General features: G+C 47.6%; 1 long non-coding RNA gene across 1 annotated transcript; it reads right to left on the bottom strand.

Moving 5' to 3' along the window:
• Positions 1 to 572: 572 nt before the first annotated feature.
• LOC120995783 lies at positions 573 to 16,344 on the bottom strand. The gene is made up of 3 exons (XR_005777667.1): positions 16,218 to 16,344; positions 12,615 to 12,621; positions 573 to 584 (listed from the first exon to the last, which is right to left on the bottom strand). It is a non-coding gene; the product is annotated as an uncharacterized LOC120995783 (long non-coding RNA).
• Positions 16,345 to 22,691: the final 6,347 nt, after the last annotated feature.

A 22,691-nucleotide genomic window follows, 5' to 3' on the forward strand; every position in this document is an offset into this window, starting at 1 on the left:
TGCGGAATGGAAGCACGTGGGGTTTCGTCCCGTACTTCCGTTCCGCAAAAAGATAGTACATGTTCAATCTTTTTGCGGAACGGGTGGATCGCGAACCCGTTAAAGGGAATGGGTCCGAGATCCGCTGTGGCTGCCCCACGGTCGGTGATCGTGCATTGCGGCCCGCAATTTGTGGCCTGCAACACGGCCACAGGGCGCACATGTTTGTGTGCAGGAGGCCTTAGTGTTGATCGAGCATGCTCGGCCAAACACTAGTTTGGCTTGAGCATCTCGATGCTCGGCACATGTCCTACGCAGCCAATAAACGTGCAGGTAAGTACCGCCCTTCAGTGTAATGCCGTGGCATTACAGTGATTGGCTGGCCAGAACGCGTCATCGGGTGCTATATAGCACCCGATGACACATGTCCGGCTCAGTGTTAGTCAGGAAGAGCTGTGCTGAAGAAGGGAAAGATAGTGTATGGAGTGAATTTTTTTTTTAAGTTGAAAAACTTGTCAGAGGCCCAAAAGTCCTTTAAAGGACTATTGCTGTGTGTGGCAGCAGCAATATATATTTTTAGCACAACCTGCGCTAAATTGCTAAAACTTTACAAACCCCAAAGTCCTTTAAAGGACTATTGTGTGTGGCAGCAATATCTATTTTTAGCGCATCCTGCGCTAAATAGCGTGCAATAGTGAGGCCGCTGCAGACAGCGACAATATCTGTGCTACATCTACTGTGTAAGGTGTGCGCATCCCAAAAATATCTGTGACATCTAGTGTACATTTTCCGTAGATGGTATCTGCTGCGGACAGTGACATTAGCTGCACTACATCTCCTGTGTAACGTGTGCACATCCCAAAAATATCAGTGACATCCAGTGTACTTTTTCTGTAGACGGTGTCCTCTGTGGACAGTGACATTACCTGGGGTACATCTCCTATGTAACGTTTCCACGTCCCAAATACCTGTGACATTCCCTGTAATTTAATATTAGCCGCTGCTGACATCAGCGACATTATCTGCGGTATATCTCCTGTGTGATGTTTTCACATTCCAAATACCTTTTTTTATTTTTTTTCACATATACTTACAAATCCTATGCTACTGTACGTGTGACATACTTTCAAGCATATATAACATTTAATATAAGGAAGGCGAGCAGTAGTAGACTGGGAAGTGGCTGTGATGCTGATGCTGCAGGCAGAGGCCGTGGCCCTGGGCGCGTTGAAACTGTGCCTGCTGCCAGAACACAAGCTTCATGTCCCAGTTTGCAGGGTGGCGCAGAACAATGCTCTCGAAGTCGTACCAGTGCGACCAGGTGGTCGGTTGGATTGCAGCAGATAATGCTTCCAGTCAGTTAAGCACCACCCTGTCTTCCAGCAAGTCCAGTCTCAGTAGCCAAGAGTCTGGTCAACACAATCCTCACCCTGATCCTCCTTCCTCCCACCATGGAGAGTCTTGCCAAACATTGATCCCACACTTGGATAGTCCGAGGAGCTCTTTTCAGCGCCATTTCTTGATTTGGACCTCTCGACAAGCCCGCTTGACGAGGGACATGGGATCTTGTGCCCTGATTACCAAGCTCTTGAGCATCCACAATCATAAGAAGATATCGGTGGGGAACGGCAATTAGTGTTTCACGAGGTGGATGATGATGATGAGACACAGTTGCCAATAAGTCAATGGCAAATAGTGTCTCAAGAGGTTGATGATGAGGATGAGCCACAGTTGTCAATAACTGAGGTTGTTAGGTCAACAAGTCGGGAGGATGAGCAGAGTGAGGAAGTGGAAGAGGAGGTGGTGTACGATGAAATCACTGACGCAACCTGGGAAGGTGGCAAGCCGAGTGAGGAAAGCAGTACAAAGGGGGAGGGATCCTCAGCACCGCAAAATGCTGGAAGAGGCAGTGGGGTGGCAAAAGGGAGAAGGCGGGCCACACCAAAAAGGCCCGCAACTGTTCCTTGGAGCACACTTTTGCAGAAATCTCACTTGCCATAAAAAAGAATTGTAATTTGCAACATGTGCCATATGAAAGTGAGCAGGGGACTGAACACTAGTAACCTCACCACCACCAGCATAATCCGCCACATGGCATCAAAGCAGCATAATAGGTGGGCCTAACGCCTGGGTCCACAATCTGTGTCTGCGGGTCACACCACTGCCTCCTCTTCCCCTGTGTTACGTGCTGGCCAATCCCCTGTCAAAGGCGCAGGCTCAGATGCCTCCCGCCCTGCACCCGGACCTTCGCAAGCACCATCAGCGACCACATCCACTTCTGTGTCCCAGCGCAGCATACAAATGTCCTTACCCCAAGCAATTGAACGCAAGCACAAATACTCAGCCACCCACCCACAGGCCATAGCACTAAATGCGCAACTTTCCAAATTACTGGCACTGGAAATGTTGCCATTTAGTCTTGTGGACACTGAGGCATTCCGCAGCCTGATGTTGGCGGCCATCCCGCGTTGCGCAGTCCCCAGCGCCACTATTTTTAAAGGTGTGCCGTGCCCGCCTTACACCAACATGTGTCCCGTAACATCACACGTGCACTGACCAACGCAGTTACTGGGAATGTCCACTTAACCACGGCACACTGGGTGAATGTTTTGGAGGCCGGGAGCGAGTTGTACCCTGGGATGGCACAAGTGCTACCGACGCCAAGGATTGCGGGCCCTACATCGATAAGGGTTTCCGCCAGCACCTAGGTTAGTGGCTCCAAACCCCACTTCTCCTCCTCCTCCGCCTCCTCCTCCACTTCCACCTCCTATTTATCCACGTGCAGCACCAGTCAGTGTTCAGTCGGTAGCTGGAAGCAGTGTAGCACTGCAGTGGGGATGCATCAACAGGCCATGCTTAAGCTGATCTGCTTAGGTGACAAACAGCACACCGCCGCAGAGCTGTGGCAGGGGATAAGAGACCAGACTGAGCTGGGGCTCTCGCCACTCAACCTACAACCAGGCATGGTTTGTCTCATAATGGCCGTAACTTGGTGGCGGCTTTGGAGATCGGCAAGCTCACACACATCCCATGCCTAGCCCACGTCTTCAACTTAGTGGTTCAGTGGTTTCTCAAAACCTACGCCTATTTGCCTGAGCTACAGGTGAAGGTTCGCTGTGTTTGTGCCCATTTCGGCAAGTCCTTCCGCCGGTCTGTCAATGCTGCAACAGCGTTTACAATTGCCAACTCACCGACTGTTGTTCAATGTGAGCACGCGAGGGAACTCCACGTTCCACATGTTGGCCAGGCTTGGTGAGCAGCAGAGGGCAGTAGTGGAATACCAGCTGCAACATGGTCGTCGCCTTTCCAGTCAGCTTCCGCTCTTCACAAGCGAGGAGTGGGCATGGATGTCTGACCTCTAAACACTATTATCACTCTCACTATCCCACTTCTGTGTCTACTCGAACGCTCGCTGCTCACAATTAAGGCTGACACTTTGCATGTGGAAGAGGTGGAAATGGGGGAAGACATTACACAGGTTAATAGCCAGTAGAGATGTCCCGGACTATTCGCCGGCGAATAGTTCCCGGCGAACATAGCTTGTTCGCGTTCACCGCGGCGGGCGAACATATGCGATGTTCAGTCCGCCCCCTATTCATCATCATTGTGTAAACTTTGACCCTGTACCTCACAGTCAGTAGACACATTCCAGCCAATCAGCAGCAGACCCTCCCTCCCAGACCCTCCCACCTCCTGGACAGCATCCATTTTAGATTCATTCAGAAGCTGCATTCTTAGTGAGAGGAGGGACAGTGTAGCTGCTGCTGATTTAATAGGGAAATCGATAGCTAGGCTAGTGTATTCAGTGTCAACTATAGTCCTAAAAGACTCATCTGATCTCTGCTGTAAGGACAGCACCCCAAAAAGCCCTTTTTAGGGCTAGAACATCATTCTGCTTTTTTTTTTTTCCCTGTGTAATCTAATTGCAGTTGCCTGCCTGCCAGCGTGTTTGTAGGCTCACAGCGTATACTGTGCCCACTTGCCCAGTGCCACCACTCATATCTGGTGTCACAGTAGCTTGCATTAAAAATAAAAAAAAAACATTTTTGGATTGTAATATAATAGCAGTCACTTGCCGGCACGCGCGTGTGTTTCTTGCCCTGCAAGTGCACAGTGTCGCCAGCGCAACTCATATCTGGTGTCACATTCGATTACATTTAAAGAAAAACAACAATTTTGGCTGTGGATAAATAGCAGTCAGTTGCACACACGTGTTTGTGTGTTTAGCCCAGAGCGAAGTCACTAGTGTCACTTCAGAGCAACTCATATCTGGTGTCTCAGTAGCTTGCACGCATAGTACAACTTAACTAATAAAAAAAAAATGACAGGCAGAGGCAGGCCACCCTGCAGGGGCCGTCGTGGTCATGGTGCTGTGATTCCCTTTGGCCCTAGAATAATGCCCAGTGTTCAGAGGCCACGTACCCTGAACTCGAAAAGTTCTGATGACATTGTTGACTGGCTAACACAGGACACCCAATCTTCTACAGCTTCCGCTCGGAACCTTGACGCACCATCCTCCTCCAGCTCAGCTTCGGGCACCTCTCAAGTTACCACTCGTCCGCCTGCCGCGCCACAGCCGCTTCACTTGATCTGTCAGAGGAGTTATTTACACATCAGTTAGAAGAAATGAGTGATGCGCAACCATTATTGCCAGAGGATGTAGATAACAGGGATATGTCTCAGTCAGGCAGCATTACACACATGGACATACGGTGTGATGATGATGATGATGTTGTACCCAATGCTGCTTCCTTTGCTGAGTTGTCAGATACAAGTGAAGCGGTTGATGATGACGATGTGTCCGTGGATGTCACGTGGGTGTCCGCTCGAAGAGAAGAACAGGTGGAAAGTTCTGATGGGGAGACAGAGGAGGAGGAGACGAGTTGGAAGCAGGGGGAGGTCGTCACAAGGAGCTAGTGGCACAGTCAGACAGCATGCATCGGCACCCGGGTCAGCCAGACAGCACGCCAATCAACGCATGCTGTTGCCACCACCAGAATTCCGTCATTGCAGAGCTCAGCAGTGTGGCATTTTTTTTTTGTGTCTGCCTCTGACCACAGCGATGCCATTTGCAACCTGTGCCAAAAGAAACTGAGTAGTGGGAAGTCCAACACCCACCTAGGTACAACTGCTTTGCGAACGCACATGATCGCACATCACAAACGCCTATGGGATCAACACATGAGTACAAGCAGCACACAAACTCAAAGCCGCCATCCTCCTCCTGGTCCAGCATCTTCAGCCACGTCAACCACTGCTGTCCTCCTTGTCCCCTCTCAACCATCCGCCACTCCGTCTCTCGCCTTGAGCAGTTCCTGCTCATCTGCCCACAGTCAGGTGTCTGTCAAGGACATGTTTGAGCGTAAGAAGCCAATGTCACAAAGTCACCCCCTTGCCCGGTGTCTGACAGCTGGCTTGTCTGAACTCTTAGCCCGCCAGCTTTTACCATACAAGCTGGTGGAGTCTGAGGCCTTCAAAAAATTTGTAGCTATTGGGACACCGCAGTGGAAGGTACCTGGCCGAAATTTCTTTGCACAAAAGGCAATCCCCAACCTGTACTCGATTGTGCAAAAGGAAGTAATAGCATGTCTGGCACACAGTGTTGGGGCAAGGGTCCATCTGACCACTGATACCTGCTCTGCAAAGCACGGTCAGGGCAGGTATATCACCTACACTGCGCATTGGGTAAACCTGCTGACAGCTGCCAAGCAGGGAATGCGTGGCTCTGCAAAGGAGTTGGTGACACCGCCACGACTTGCAGGCAGGCCTGCTGCCACCTCCTCTACTCCTCCTACTCCATCCTCTTCCATAACCTCCTCGGCTGAGTCCTCTTCTGCTGCTGCGTCTTGCTCCACATCAACTGCACCCCCCCAGCTCTCCAGGGGCTATTCCACATCCCGGATACGACAGTGTCACGCCGTCTTGGGGTTGACTTGCCTGAGAGCAGAGAGTCACACCAGACCAGCACTCCTTTCCGCCCTGAACGCACAGGTGGATCAGTGGCTGACTCCGCACCAACTGGAGATCGGCAAAGTGGTGTGTGACAACGGGAGCAATTTGTTGGCGGCATTGAATTTGGGCAAGTTGACACATGTGCCGTGCATGGCACATGTGTTAAATCTGATCGTACAACGCTTTGTGCATAAGTACCCAGGCTTACAGGACGTCCTGAAGCAGGCCAGGAAGGTGTTTGGCCATTTCAGGCATGCCAGTGAGGCGCTTGATTTGCGACAGCCCAACACGTTGGAATTCAACACATGTTCGACCGCCTGCTCCAACAAGAAACAGCCGTCAACGAGTATTTGTATGACCGGGGTGCTAGGACAGCCTCTGCGGACCTGGGAATTTTTTCGCCACGTTACTGGACGCTCATGCGCAATGCCTGTAGGCTCATGCGTCCTTTTGAGGAGGTGACAAACCTAGTCAGTCGCACCGAAGGCACCATCAGCGACATCATCCCATTTGTTTTCTTCCTGGAGCGTGCCCTGCGAAGAGTGCTGGATCAGGCCGTAGATGAACGTGAAGAGGAAGAGGAAGAGTTGTGGTCACCATCACCACCAGAAACAGCCTTATCAGCATTGCTTGCTGGACCTGCGGCAACACTGGAAGAGGAGTGTGAGGAAGAGGAGTCAGAGGAGGAATGTGGGCTTTGAGGAGGAGGAGGAAGAGCAGCCACAACAGGCATCCCAGGGTGCTCATTGTCACCTATCTGGTACCCGTGGTGTTGTACGTGGCTGGGGGGAAGAACATACCTTCAGTGAGATCACTCAGGACGAGGAACGGGACATGAGTAGCTCGGCATCCAACCTTGGGCAAATGGGGTCTTTCATTCTGTCGTGCCTGTTGAGGGACCCTCGTATAAAAAGGCTGAAGGAGAATGACCTGTACTGGGTGCCACGCTACTAGACCCCCGGTATAAGCAGAAAGTGCCTGAAATGCTACAGAATTACGGAAGTCGGAAAGGATGCAGCAGTTCCAAAATAAATTAAAAAGTATGCTTTACACAGCGTATAAGGGTGATGTCACAGCACAAAGGGAATCTAACAGGGGAAGAGGTGAAAGTAATCCTCCTCCTCCCACGACCACGCCGGCAAGGACAGGACACTTTACAGATGTGTTGTTGCTGGAGGACATGCAGAGCTTTTTAAGTCCTACGCATCGCCACAGCCCTTCGGGGTCCACCCTCAGAGAACGACTCGACTGACAGGTAGCAGACTACCTCGCCTTAACTGCAGATGTTGACACTCTGAGGAACGATGAACCCCTTGACTACTGGGTGTGCAGGCTTGACCTGTGGCCTGAGCTATCCCAATTTGCGATAGAACTTCTGGCCTGCCCCGCTTCAAGTGCCTGTCGAAAGGACCTTCAGTGCAGCAGGAGGTATTGTCACTGAGAAGAGAAGTCGCCTAGGTCAAAAAAGTCTAGATTACCTCACCTTTATTAAGATGAATGAAGGATGGATCCCGAAGGGACTGACAGTGGGGCGATACATTCGACTAAAAAAGGCCTGGTGATGAGATGAGCTGCCTTGGGCTAAAAATGGTCCACACGCTGCTGTATTTTATCTCTGAATGCCGGATGACTTGCGTGACTTATCCGGCACCAACTAGGGTTCAAGCCGCAATGTTTTAGGGCACTTTCTGCCTGGGAAACATCAATTTTTCTGGCTGCTGCTACAGCAGCGGCTGCAACAATACCTAATTTTTCAGGCGTGTGTACATGCCTAATTTTTCTGGCCTCTGGTGCTGCACTGTGGATTCAAAAACCAAACAAAAAAAAAGGCACATACATGTGTCAATTCCCCTTCGTGATTGTTACCTTGTTGTGGTGAAGGGGCTTGTGTATCACAATGAAGCGACCACCTCTATGAGTGTGTTGGCAATAGCAATGTTGGCACACCCCAGATGATAAGGTCGTTGCTTCATTGTGAACAGACCAAAAGCGATCGGCTGGATAATTTTGCATAGAAAAAAACATTAATTTTCTTTGTGATCATCTAAGGTGATCATTAAAGCCTACTATGCCAACAATGGGCCTACACTGCAGAATCATTGTTTTCTGGGTCACTTAAAGGGGTTGTCCGAGATCAAAAATGAGTTTTTAAAACAGTTTACTCACTATTACTAGCCGAGTCAAGGTTCCCCAGATGTATTTAGGTTCATTTTTACACTGCTGTCATGGCTCCTACGGTTCCCAACCGATTGTTGACATAGTTGTTTATCTGTGCGATCACTTCCTGCCGCACTGCACTGTGGGGTCCCAGCGCAGCACGGCATCTCCACTTTCTACAGTCCTACATCTCGTCCCTGCACCCGCCCCCCTCATATCGTCCACTCCTCCATCTATCCGCGCCCTTATAGAAAGCTGCATGACAGGGTGACGTCAACGGACTGGAGGGGGCGTGGCTTAGCGCTATGTCCGGCCAGCCTTGTTACCGCCCCTTCTTCAACTCTGCATAATTACTTAGGCTGCCGGTGACGTCACCGGGACTGGAGGGGGCGTGGCTTAGCGCTATGTCGGCCAGTCCTTGTGTACCGGCCCCTTCTTCAACTCTGCAGTAATTACTTAGGCTGGCCGGTGACGTCACCGGGCTCCCTGAGCAGCCGGAAGAAGAGGCTGCGATCACACTGCAAGGGTCCCGGAACGTCACCGGTCTAAGAAACAATCACTTCCGGATAATAATTTCAGTATATGAAAACTGGGCTTCACAATATCTGTCAAGGGTAGGACATGCATGTATGTAATATGTATGTCACTATAGTACTATGCAACCATGTCCCCAAATCCCGGACAACCCCTTTAACTGTCACTGAACTACCTCAGCACGACCATAGGCTTGAAAAACCCCCATCGCCTACAATCTCCCAAACGTGCGCACGAGCACAGTCTCACTACACCAAGAATGACGCATAGAGGTATAAAATTTATGTCATGAGTCTGTCAACTTTGACAACTCTTTGCGGTTGTCTAAATCTATTCCATACACGTCCCTGATAGGGAAACGTAACAGGGATTAAACTGATGGAATAGTACTACTTAACACACCTTATAATAATAATAATATAATAATAATACTAGTGCGTAACAGGGATTAACTGATAGGAATAGTACTAATTTAACACACCACTCCTATCTGGTGGGCACAGTAGATATTGCACGAGCAGTGCCCCAAATTGGACATAGAAGGACCGACCAAGCCTCTTTTTTCCATCTCCCGGTTCCTAAAATCGATTCCAAATACACGTCCCCTGATAGGGGACGTAACAGGGATTAAACGATAAGAATAGGTACTACTTAACACACCGCTCCTATCTGGTGGCACAGTAGATTTCACGCACAATGCCCCAAATTGTACGTATGAGGACCGACCAAGCATCTTTTTCCATCTCCCGTTCCTAAAATCGATTCCATATAAACGTCGCCCTGATAGGGAGACGTAACAGGGATTAAACCTGATAGGAATAGTACTACTTAACACACCTTATAATAACGCAGAGAGAGGCAACGCAGAGAGAGGAGTTTGAAGAAGAGGAGTCAGAGGAGGATGGTGGCTTTGAGGAGGTGGAAGACCAACCACAGCAGGCGTCCTAGGGGGCTTGTTGTCACCTTTCGGGGACCGTTGGTGTTGTACGTGGCTGGGTGGAGGAAGAGACCTTCAATGACATCAGTGAGGACAAGGAACGGGACATGGTTAGCTTGGTATCCAACCTTGTGCAAATTGGGGAGTTTGCGGTTGTGCAAATGGGACTGTTTGCGGTTGTTTGTGGCGCGTTAAACGGGGAGTTTGGTCTGTCACTGTGAAGCGGGCGTAACCCTTACACTACCTGATCGATACAACATCATGGTAAATATCTTGGAAATAGCTCACTGACTCCACAACCACAGGAGGTGCACAATCTGATGAATTCACCCTTCAAATTAAATAACTGTCAATATAACATTGGCACACTCATACATGCGGAGCCCCATTTATGGCGCTGGAGAAGATAGACACACACTGGAGGGGGGGAAACCACATAGAAAAAATGTCAAGAGCTGAATCTAGGCGTATCTATGACTTCGGAGCATGATGCCAAAGGGCTAAACTCAGAGCTGGAAATTTTCGGCTTTCTGTAGATATAGGGGTCGTCCACCCATGTGTTCACAAGAGGATCACATGTCTGGCTGTGTATCAGCGCTGTGATCCTCTTGTACTGTGGGTGTGCGTCACCTGATTCTTCCCTGAATGTGTCAGACATATTACTAATTGGCCACATTTGGCCTGACTTTGAAGATAGTGATTTTGAAGGAGAGACACTTAGTCATAGAAACTGTCTTATAACTAGAATTAGGAATGTTATTTTAAGCAAATATGATATACAGTTGATTCAGCACTAATAAATGCAATAAATATCAAAAAAACGCATCAATAGAGAAAAAAACGCATCAAAAAACCACATGTACAAAAAAACACTTTGAAAATTGCTAATAAATCATATTATTTATGAACTTGGAAACATTATGGGCAATTTGAAGTAAGAAGAAATATCCTCAATATTGAGAAAATAATTATACATGGGAATGATTCCACATTGAAGGAATCCACACTCCTTTTTCTCCATGATACCTTTTTCCCATGATACTCTCTTTTTTTCCCTATGATACTCTTTTTCCTCATGAAACCATTGAAGGGTATAAAAACCCACCATTCACTTCTAGGGGTGATGCCACTGAGGAAGGGGAGAGTTATCCCCGAAAACGCGTCTGGCGAAAGTTTCACCCCCTGAAAGACTTGAACCCCGATCGGACAGTGCACTGTTACAACTATAAAGGATATCGAGGATTCAAGAAAGACGCTCTGCACATACCTACCTTTAATCAGCTGAAAGCTATCACTGGGAGCACAACCCATGTGACATATAGAGTATCGAGACGCCGACATAGCAAAATCCGGGACGCCGGCCTGCAATCGGAACTAACAAGTTACTCGAAAGAAACCAGCTGAACAAAAAGGAAAAGGTAAGCCCACAAGTGTGGGTTATTGGTACTGACTTTAACTTACATCTTGCGAAAAATCACCAGTACTGTTCCTGCCTGCAGAGAATTATCTTTGATCTTTGTACTAACTCTTTGATGCCGTTGTCTCGAATGGAAATATAAACGAGAGGTTATGTGAAAAAATCTTTCGAAATAATTTTTTCTGAAAACTTTGAATTTTTTTTCAGAAACCTTTGAAAATTTTACCGAAAGTCTAAGTGAAGATTCCCATGAGAAATTAACTACAGAATATTTGGGAAATATATTGACTACACTGATTAGAAGTACTATATATTTGTATGCTGGTGTTTCGCCGCTGAAATTCAGTAGATACTTACAAATGAGTGCATCTTTATTACGTGATATATACCATCTAGACATAGAAACTACATGTCTGTAAGAGAAGTATCCATAATCTATGTGCAATTATAACTAGTAGAATAAGCCAAAGAAATATCCAGGCATTTGTACTTATTTCGGACACCTGCTCCAGGTGTCTGCAATAAGCACACCTGAACAACATAGGAGTAACTGAAATTACTTGTTTAATTCATTTTTATTCTTTGATATTTTATTATGTGCATTTATTGTATTTTATTATATTTTAATTAAGTACAGTTATAATAAATTGTTCCAACTCCGTGGGGCTTCCGCATGTATGAGTGTGCCAATCTTATATTGACCGATACAACATCATACCTGATGTTTTAAAAGCACGTTATTCCAAACAATTTAGGAATGTTAGGGTGATTTATGCCCTTTATGGATTAAAAACCAGACTCTGCTCAACTATGTAATTTTCCATGGGAGTTTTGCCATGGATCCCCCTCCGGCATGCCAACAGTCCAGGTGTTAGTCCCCTTGAAAACAACTTTTCCATCACTATTGTGGCCAGAAAGAGTCCCCTGTGGGTTTAAATTTGCTTGCCTATTGAAGTCTATGGCGGTTCGGCCCGTTCGCGAACATTTGCAAGAAATTCACGTTCGCCGTTCGTGAACAGAAAATTTTATGTTCGCAGACATCTCTAATAGCCAGAGACCACCCTCAGTTCGTCTTCTCAGCGCAAATTGGATGATGATGAGGAGGAGAAGCAGGAGACAGTTGCCTCTGCTACAGAGGGTAGTACCCATGGGAAGTTTAATTCCATCTGTTCATGTGTGGATGGGCAGAAGAGGAAGAAGAGGATGAGAAGATTATGAGTCATCCTCCTGATGACAACAGCGAAGTCTTGCCTGTTGGGACTCTGCACAAATGCCTGACTTTATGTTAGGCTGCCTTTCCCATGACCCACGCGTTTTATGCATTTTGGCCAACACCGATTACTGGTTTGTTTACCCTTCTCCTCCCCCGGCTACAAAGAGACTTCTCATCTCTCATTCCTGTGGTGGAGAGGACGAGCAAAATTGTGCAATACAGAAGGCCCTTGTGAAAATTGCTCCTAAATTTTCAGCTGACAATTCTAGCGGAAAAATACGTAGTTCCTTGGTCAACCGAGGAGGGGAGACAAGGGTTTTTTCAGGTTTGCCTGCCATTAAAGTGAATGGGGCCCGCCCGCGAACTTGTGGTTCTCGAACATTTGAATCGCGTTCGCGAATCGTCCCAGGCGATGTTTAAAATACAATGTATCTTGCTACCGTAATGAGGAATATATAATAGTTATACAGTCAGTTAATTGGGTCGTTGTGTCCTACCGAATTTTTTTTTCCCCAAACACCTCTTTTGCATTCCTGATACGAATTCACAATTATTCCGATCTGTCAGGCATTTTTTTGGGAGACTGTAACAAAATGAGGAGAGCATCAACTAGAGGACGTGGCCGAGGTTGTGGTGTAGCTGGTGTTGGTTGTGGTGTGAAGCTCCTGCTGCAGGGAGAGGACGTTATCGATCCGTGCCAGCTAACGCACCTAAATGAAACACCTTCCTCTGGTGCACGCAGGCGACATGACTTTATGCTACATTTTGTAGGCCTGAATACCGCTCTAAGAATGGTGAGGCAAGAAAAAGTAAAGTGCCGGTAGTAGATTGGAAGGTTTACAGTGCCACCAGTTCCTTCATATTGTCTTCCACCCGTCCACTGCTGAAAGCGCAGAGTTGGCACAGTCAGCCCAAGGGCATCCGTCTTCCACCTCAACAACCCCTTGAACATCACCAAGCAGTCTGAGCCCGAAGTCATGCAGCAGTCACTATGCTTTTTGATGACTCTGCTGGTGGGGTTTTCGTGGGCCATTCCGCCTAGCCCTGCCCCAGAAGTTACAGAGATTGAGTGCACTGATGCATTATGTAGAAGAATAGGACGCAGGGAGAACCAATCCGCTGTGTGGCAGAACAGTCAGAGGGGCAGGGGTGAGGAGTAGGTGGAAGATGATTGAGGAGGATGATAAGGTCCTAGACCTCACATGGCATCCAGGTCATGCCAGTGACACGTTTAGTTCGGAGGAAGAGGAGGGGGTCCATGCAGCGCCAGCCGCACAGCAAAAGATGTGAGCAGGGTGCAAAAGCAGAGTGGTTTGGCCGCGAGTCAGTACACCTGCTACCGCCCAATGCTCCAAGAGACATAGCACACCAAAGCCGGCGCAAAGGAGTTTCCTGGCGTGGCAGTTCTTCAGGAAATGTGCTGACGACAGGACACGGGTGGTTTGCACTCTGTGCAATCAGAGCTGAAGCGAGTCATAAATGTTTGCAACCTGAGCAACATCTGCATGATCCAGCATCTAACTGCAAAGCACAAGCTGCATGTAGTAGACACTTCAAGAACACAAAAGATTAGAGGCTCCTCTGCTTCCCTTCTACTGGCTGTGGACACACCCACCACCGTCATTGTCAACCAGCATGTTCACACTGTCCCATGGAAGCGTTCAGCTGTCCATATCACAAATTCTGGAGAAAAAGAGGAAGTACCCACCTCTAGCCCTGGCCCTGAATGACACCATTTCAAAACTGCTGGGCTTTTCAAATGCTGCCATTCCGTCTGTGTAGACAGACATTTTTAAAATGTAAGATGACGGCAGCTGTCCTCACGGTAAGTGTTCCTAGCCGCCACTACTTTTAAAGGTGGGCTATCTCTGCCCGTGCATGAACAAGTGCAGAAAAAAATCAGGTGTGTGCTGCACAACACCATCAGTGGCAAGGTCCACATAAATACCAACACGTGGACCAGTAAGTAGGGGCAGGGAATGTTTGGCGCATGTCCTACCACCACCGAGGATTGCTGGACGTTTCTCAGTGCCTCCTGTTGCCTCCTCTTCCTACTCCGCTTCCTCCTCCATTTCCTCTGACCGCCTCCTCATCACGTCAGTGCAATACCTGCACAACCAACTTCAGCACAGCCAGGGGGAAACAACAGCAGGCTGTTTCTGAAACTCATGTGTTTGGGGGAAAGACCCCACACTGCGCAAGAGCTGTGGGTGGGCATGGAAGAACAGACCGATGAGTGGTTGGTGGCCGCTGAGCCTTAAGCCAGGCCTGGTGGTGTGCGACAGACGAGGCAAAATCTCGTAGCAGCTCTGAGGCTAGCCGGTTTGGCGCACATCCCTTGCCTGGCGCATGTGCTGAACTTGGTGATGCAGATGGTTCCTTAAGAACTTACCGCAGATATGTGTCAGAGCTGCTGCAGAAAGTGAGGGCCGTCTGTGTGCGCTTTTGGCGTTCTCACCATGCTGCTGCTCGCCTGTCTGCGCTGCAGCATACCTTAGTCCTTCCCGCTCACCACCTCATATGCAACTCCACCTTGCTAATGCTGGAGAGACTGGAGGGTTAGCATGGCCGAAATGTGGAAAAGCTTTGTCTGCATGCCACAATATACAGCTCCATCATCTGATATGGACTGTCTTAGCAGGAAGCAGCATTTCAGCGACCTGTGGTGAAACAGTACATGTCCACATGTCTGCACGTACTGATTGATGGGTCTGCCCCATTTAATGGGTCTCTAAATTGGGCACATGGCCTGAGCTTGCCCTTTACGCCTTGGAGGTGTTGGGCTGCCCTGCGGCAAGTGTATCGTCCATACGTGTGTTTAGCACAGCATAGGGAGTGATAACGGACAGGCGCATCCGCCTGTTCACAGCTAACGTGGATAAGCTCACGTTCATTAAAATGGACCAGGCATGGATCCCACAAAACAAAACAATTTTTTTTTTAAATTAGGTTGGTGAACACCTCCGCCTACACTGCTACGTCCACCTCTTCTGCTTGCACTGCCACGTCCGCCTCCTCCTTCATTGGGACCTCCGCCTCCAGGCTCAAGATTGTTATGTCTTATATTGGCAGAGTAGAGAAGTGTACCGGGGGCACTTAGCCATTGTTGTACTCCAGCACAGTTTGCGCGTTCTCTTTGCCATCTCCCAATGTTTTTGATGGTCGACAATTACCACCCCCCTCACAAAAATTAAGAGTACTAATAGGATGACCCATTTTGAATCCATCCAAAAGGCAGAGGAAATTATTCTGTTTAGCATGTCTGTTAAAGTCATAAATAAAAAATAATTAAATTAGAAAGACCCCCTTCATTAGTCCGACTGTTGTAGTAAAGTAAATTCTTCTGGGGAGTGTGTCTGTGACAGTGGCAGTTTGTTTTTAAGTTTAGAACACCTTTAGCATACGTCTAACTGGAGTAGGAGCAAGATTCTTTTAATATATAGTCCCCAGATGTGAGATCTATAAGTGAGACAACATTTTTACCCAGTTTTAACTCAGTACATACAAGCACCAAACTATCACGCTGTGGCCCTTAGCAACCTGACACAGTATTGACGGACACATGGAAAAAATACAAAGAGTGTTGGCTTCCTTCCCCCGCCTTCGCCATATAACATATAATATTAGGCCCCATTCACCGCATTTTTGGTCCGCATCCGATCCGCATTTTTTGCAGTTTAGATGTGCACCCATTCATTTCAATGTGTCTGCAAAATAAGCGGACATACACGGGATACGTTTCCTATTCTTGTCCGTTTTGCGGGTAAGACTAGGCATTGTTGTAACAGATTAAATTTATTTTTTAAATGGAACACAGACGCCACATGGACATCATCTGTATTTTTTTGCAGATCCGTGTTTTGCGGACCACAAAATACATACTGACGTAGGGTTTTCCAGGAGTTTAAAGGGAATGTGTCATCATAAAATTTAGTTTTTATGTTAAACATATTTTTAAAGAGTTTTTATTGATTTTATTTCATTCTTCATGTCACTTTCTATATTAAAAAAATAAATAAAAATAAAACATACCGTAATATCCTGCAGTTTTCTCAGTGGCCACTAAACCTAATAGGTGTCTCTTTTTGGTCTGTACAAATTACTTTACTGCAGTGATCTGCTTATCATCACAGGCAGAATTTGAATGATAACACAAGATCTACCATGCACAATAGTTGATATCTGTTCCCTCCTGCCCTCTGCACAGATCACAGAGTAAAACAATTCTTCAAATACTCTCTAAAATGCTGTTTGTACTATTTTAATAAGGGATGATCTATTGTGTAAAAGTACAGGCATTTCTAGACAGGGGCAGGGGGACCCAATAACAGTGTGTGTACTGGAACTGCCTGCTCCCAGTGACCGCATGTGTTTCAGAGCGGCTCGTGGCGCAGGCACAGGTAAGGACTTACCTCTGCATCGCCGGACTTGGGAATAAAGATGGCAGATCGCATGTGTTCGTCGGCGAACACTGCGAACTGGCCATCACTGCTGGCAGGCAAGTTCTATGGTATAATGCATGACAAACATAGCAGCTTGGGCCCAAGTCCGGCTGTTGTGTCTGTCATCCAATAAGCATTTTATTGTCGTGAGTAGGAGTTTGTATAAATCACAGCTAAGACTATAACCCGTCAGAGGGTACAGTTATTGCAGGCAGTACAAATACTAGGGCAATTCACAGACTACCACCCAAATAAAACGTAGCCTTTAATAAATATGCATTAAAAAGTTACCCCCCCCGCAATTAACATAGAGAAGGTAATAAACATATACAAAATAACAAATGGGCTGTGAAAATTAGGGCTATTATGTAGATATAGATAGAGTCCCAAAATAGAGACTTGCCCTAATCCTGCCCTTATGCTGTCAGCCCTTCCTACAAACGGAATGGCCGCCCCGACAAGGGCGATCCCGTATTCAGGAACCTCCTGAATGCCCCTGGATGACCCTAACAAGGGGGGGGGGGGCAGCGCAGCGCCCGTGATGGTGTGGCCTAGAGCAAGTTTATTGGATGACCTAACTTAAATACCAAAAACAATAGTTATAGATATAAAAATTATTCACTAGTAAAATGTCAGATACTGTTTCCACTCACAATGAAGCAAAATGTACTCAGTCGCCAATAATTAGCAACTCATTGCATTTAGTCTCATTCAATGTTCCAATATTATAGTCCCGTAGTCCCAACTCATTTCGCCCTGTATAAATTAAGGGCTCATCAGTGGACCATGAAAAAGTCACTGTCAATAGTGCTGCCCTCAAGCAGTGGTAACACAAATATAGAGATCCAACAAAATGCTGCTACCAAGAGCAACCAATACTGCAAGCAATCAATCACCATTTGTAGTGGCAGTAGGTCATCTGGCCCCCTAATATGCAATAAGCACAGATATACCAGTAAAAAGGTCACTCATCGATATGGCCATTAGGTCATATGGCCCCCTCTTATATAGCACACGCTCAGGGCCGTCTTTACCAAGGGGCAAAAGGGGCAGCTGCCTCTTGAGCCCTGTTAGCCACTGCCCCTAATGTCAGGCTGTCAGCTACACAGGGGGTGCTGCCATGCCATGCCTGCCGGCACTTCAGCCAGCGAACTGTGTCTTTGAGAGCTGTGAGTGTGATCTAGGACCTTAGATGACATCATCACCATGTGACCAGTAACCTAGCAATATTACTGGTCACATGGCTATGAGGTCATCTCAGGAGTGTTGCAGGAGAAGTTTGCCTTAACTGTGGAGCTTTTTTTGTAAAGATTACATCAGAAAAAGGTGACAGGGGCTGTTATGCTAATATACTGTAAACTACTGTATAGTGGGGTGCTGTATACTGTGGAAGGCTGTATACTGTGTGGGGGCCTGTATACTGTGGGGGGCTGTATAGTGTGGGGGGCCTGTATAGTGTGGGGGCTGTATAATGTATACTGTGGGTGCTGTATATTGTGGAGTTCTATACTGCTGTACAGTATACTGTGGGGGGCTGTATACTGTATACTGTGGGTGCTGTATAGTGTGGAGTGCTATACTGCTGTACTGTATAGTGTGGGGGGCTGTATAGTGGGGGGCTGTATCGTGTATAGTTTGGGGTGCTGTATACGGTGAGATGCTATACTGCTCTACTATATACTGTGAGGTGTTGTATACTGTGGGGAGCTGTATACTGTGGGCTGCTATACTGCTCTACTATATACTGTGGGGTACTGTATAGTGTGGGGTGCTATACTGCATACTGTGTGGTGCTGTATACTATAGGGTGCTATACTGCATACTGTGGGTTGCTGTACTATAGGGTGCTACTGCATACTGTGGGGTGCTGGGGTGCACTGTAACACTAGGGTGAGCCGAGCCATGGTCTCCTTCCTGCAGAGCGGTGCCCACTTCCAGCCTGAGCCCAGCTGCCCAGAGCACTGATCCTGAGCCGCTGGAGTCTTCAGAACTGGAAGTATTTACAGTCATTCACTGTACTCTACCAGATGTGTGGATTTTTTTGTGTGTGTTGTGGTGGAGGGCGTGATTGCCTGCTAAGGTGTGGGAAGGCGGGATCCAGGGGGCCCAAGTAAATTTTTGCCCAGGGTCCAATCAATATTAAAGACGGCCCTGCACAAGCAGGTATGAAATTCAGACTCCTGCTATCATGATAAACAGCTACTGAAACTTGCGTGTCCCATGATTGTAGACAATCCCTCAAACAGCACAGTTTCCGGATATAGCGCTGACAAGCTATGATGAGGAGCGTGCTGCAGTATGGTGTCCAGAGTAAGGTGGTAGAGAGATAGGCTCCAAAAGGATGGTTTAAATGGGCCGCCGGAAGGAGGGGGGCATGGCGCTTATTGCGTCACTGAAGCCAATTTCTTCAATGATGATTGAGCGGCCGCATCACGCACCACATGACCAGACATGTGGTATGTCACGTGATCAGCTAAACAGACTCCGTATCAAGTAGGTCATGTGACTTTTGTCAAGTGCGATCATGTGATATATCACATGATCATTTCTGTAAGGTCCTCTATACCATCGGAAGTAAAGTCAGAGAAGTGGACAAGCTGGGGAAGTTTACTTTATATACAGTTGCAAGAAAAAGTATGTGAACCCTTTGGAATGATATGGATTTCTGCACAAATTGGTCATAAAATGTGATCTGATCTTCATCTAAGTCACAACAATACACAATCACAGTCTGCTTAAACTAATAACACACAAAGAATTAAATGTTACCATGTTTTTATGGAACCACCATGTAAACATTCACAGTGCAGGTGAAAAAAATATGTGAACCCTTGGATTTAATAACTGGTTGAACTTCCTTTGGCAGCAATAACTTCAACCAAACGTTTCCTGTAGTTGCAGATCAGCCGTGCAACGGTCAGGAGTAATTATTGACCATTTCTCTTTACAGAACTGTTTCAGTTCAGCAATATTCTTGGGATGTCTGGTGTGAATCACTTTCTTGAGGTCATGCCACAGCATCTCCATCGAGTTGAGGTCAGGACTCTGACTGGGCCACTCCAGAAGGCGTATTTTCTTCTGTTTAAGCCATTCTGTTGTTGATTTATTTGCTTTGGATCGTCGTCCTGTTGCAACACCCATCTTCTGTTGAGTTTTAGCTGGTGGACAGATGACCTTAAGTTTTCCTGCAAAATGCTTGATAAACTTTGGAATAAATTTTCATCGATGATAGCAATCCGTCCAGGCTCTGACGCAGCAAAGCAGCCCCAAACCATGATGCCCCACCACCATACTTCACGTTGGGATGAGGTTTTGATGTTGGTGTACTGTGCCTCTTTTTCTCCACACATAGTGTGTGTGTTTCTTCCAAACAACTCAACTTTGGTTTCATCTGTCCACAGAATATTTCGCCAGTACTGCTGTGGAACATCCAGGTGCTCTTGTGCAAACTGTAAACCTGCAGCAATGTTTTTTTTTGGCTTCCTCTTTGGTATCCTTCCATTAAATCCATTCTTGTTTAGTATTTTACGTATCGTAGATTCGCTAAAGGGATGTTAGCATATGCCAGAGACTTTTGTAAGTCTTTAGCTGATACTCTAGAATTCTTCACTTCATTGAGCAGTCTGCGCTGTGCTCTTGCAGTCATCTTTACAGGACGGCCACCTAGGGAGAGTAGCAGCAGTGCTGAACTTTCTCCATTTATAGACAATTTGTCTTACCATGGACTAGCAAGTAGAGTTGAGCGAAACCTGGATGTTCGGGTTCGAGAAGTTCATGGGGACCCGAACTTTTCGGCACTAATAAGCTGTAAAACAGCCCAGGAAAGAGCTAGAGGCTGCAAAAGGCAGCAACATGTAGGTAAATCCCCTGCAAACAGATGTGGATAGGGAAATGAATTAAAATAAAAATAAAAAAAATTAACCATATCAATGGACAGAGGTCCCATAGCAGAGAATCTGGCTTCACGTCAGCATAGAATCAGTCTCTTCATGCCATAGCAAAGAATCTGGCTTCATGTCAGCAGAGAATGAGTCTTCATGTCATAGCAGAGAATCAGGCTTCACGTCACCCACCACTGGAACAGGCCACTGTCACATATTTAGGCCCAGGCACCCAGGCAGAGGAGAGAGGTCCGTAACAGAGAATCTGGCTTCATGTCAGCAAAGAATCAGTCTTCATGTCATAGCAGAGAATCAGGCTTCACGTCACCCACCACTGAACAGGCCACTGTCAGATATTTAGGCCCAGCACCCAGGCAGAGGAGAGAGGTCCCGTAACAGAGAATCTGGTTCATGTCAGCAGAGAATCAGTCTTCATGTCATAGCAGAGAATCAGGCTTCACGTCACCCACCACTGGAACAGGCCACTGTCACATATTTAGGCCCAGGCACCAAGGCGAGGAGAGAGGTCCCGTAACAGAGAATCTGGCTTCATGTCAGCACAGAATCAGTCTTCATGTCATGCAGAGAATCAGGCGTCCACGTCACCCACCACTGGAACAGGCCATTGTCACATATTTAGCCCAGGCACCCAGACAGAGGAGAGAGGTCCCGTAACAGAGAATCTGGCTTCATGTCAGCACAGAATCAGTCTTCATGTCATAGCAGAGAATCAGGCTTCACGTCACCCACAACTGGAACAGGCCACTGTACATATTTAGGCCCCGGCACCCAGGCAGAGAAGAGAGGTCCCGTAACAGAGAATCTGGCTTTATGTCTTCATGTCAGCAGGGAATCAGTCTTCATGTCATAGCAGAGAATCAGGCTTCACGTCACCCACCACTGGAACAGGCCACTGTCACATATTTAGGCCCGGCACCCAGACAGAGGAGAGAGGTCCCGTAACAGAGAATCTGGCTTCATGTCAACAGAGATCAGTCTTCATGTCATAGCAGGAATCAGGCTTCACGTCACCCACCACTGAACAGGCCACTGTCACATATTTAGGCTCAGGCACCCAGGCAGAGAAGAGAGGTCCCGTAACAGAGAACTGGCTTCTGTCAGCACAGAATCAGTCTTCATGTTATAGCAGAGAATCAGCTTCACGTCACCCACCACTGGAACAGGCACTGTCACATATTAGGCCCGGCACCCAGACGAGGAGAGAGGTCCGTACAGAGAATCTGGCTTCATGTCAGCACAGAATCAGTCTTCATGTATAGCAGAGAATCAGGCTTCACGTCACCCACCACTGGAACAGGCCACGTCACATATTTAGGCCCGGCACCCGGCAGAGGAGAGAGGTCCCGTAACAGAGAATCTGGCTTATGTCAGCACAGAATCAGTCTTCATGTTATAGCAGAGAATCAGGCTTCACAGTCACCCACCACTGGAACAGGCCACTGTCACATATTTAGGCCCGGCCCCAGACAGAGGAGAGAGGTCCCGTAACAGAGAATCTGGCTTCATGTCAGCACAGAATCAGTCTTCATGTCATAGCAGAGAATCAGGCTTTCACGTCACCCACCACTGGAACAGGCACTGTCACATATTTAGGCCCCGGCACCCAGACAGAGGAGAGAGGTCCCGTAACAGAGAATCTGCTTCATGTCAGCAGAGAATCAGTCTTCATGTCATAGCAGAGAATCAGGCTTCACGTCACCCACACTGAACAGGCCACTGTCACATAGGCCCGGCACCCAGGACAGAGAGAGAGGTCCCGTAACAGAGAATTGGCTTCATGTCAGCAGAATCAGTATTCATGTCATAGCAGAGAATCAGGCTTCACGTCACCCACCACTGGAACAGGCCACTGTCACATATTTAGGCCAGGCACCCAGGCAGAGGAGAGAGGTCCCGTAAAGAGAATCTGGCTTCATGTCAGCAGAATCAGTAATGTCATAGCAGAGAATCAGGCTTCACATCACCCACCACTGGAACAGGCCACTGTCACATATTTAGGCCCCGGCACCACAGAGGAGAGGGTCCCGTAACAGTGAATCTGGCTTCATGTCAGCAGAGAATCAGTCTTCATGTCATAGCAGAGAAATCAGGCTTCACCACCCACCACTGGAACAGGCCACTGTCACATATTTAGGCCCGGCACCCAGGCAGAGGAGAG

This window comes from Bufo bufo, chromosome 3, assembly GCF_905171765.1.
Source record: "Bufo bufo chromosome 3, aBufBuf1.1, whole genome shotgun sequence".
Classification (NCBI taxonomy): Eukaryota; Metazoa; Chordata; class Amphibia; order Anura; family Bufonidae; genus Bufo; species Bufo bufo.